At 32.0% G+C, this 350-nt stretch overlaps 2 protein-coding genes across 2 annotated transcripts in view; both read right to left on the minus strand.

Annotated features, from left to right (window-relative positions):
• Nucleotides 1–350, minus strand: part of LOC119587762 (protein tramtrack, beta isoform-like) — a gene marked incomplete at its 5' end in the record, with an annotated part of 48755 nt that overhangs the window by 28791 nt on the left and 19614 nt on the right.
• Nucleotides 159–350, minus strand: part of LOC119587764 (B-cell lymphoma/leukemia 11A-like) — a gene marked incomplete in the record, with an annotated part of 884 nt that continues 692 nt past the window's right edge. Inside the window, 1 exon segment of the mRNA XM_037936452.1 lies at nt 159–289.

Genomic DNA, 350 nt, shown 5'->3' on the forward strand with positions numbered 1-350 from the left:
ACGTTTAGTTTCTTGTTTCTCGACTCCTCCCTAACTGTATGGATAACATATGTTTTCATACTTTGAATATCCTCAACCTCCTGCACAAATTCACCTAAATTACTTTTACAGAAACGAGTTTTCCTCTGCTTGCAGGTTGTGACATAAGAAATACAGTCAACATTTATAAGATTTATTGGCACATGTACAAAAATATACAGGTATTGAACAAACTCAGGACTATTTTTCAGTATCACTACAAAAAATAAATATCTTAAGAGCTAACAGAGAAAGAAACATAATAAAGCAAAGAAAAATCAGTGCACTATTCAAGAGCTATGAGAATTTAATTTGCTCATCTTAAAGGTCAG

Source organism: Penaeus monodon, chromosome 23 (assembly GCF_015228065.2).
Source record: "Penaeus monodon isolate SGIC_2016 chromosome 23, NSTDA_Pmon_1, whole genome shotgun sequence".
NCBI lineage: Eukaryota > Metazoa > Arthropoda > Malacostraca > Decapoda > Penaeidae > Penaeus > Penaeus monodon.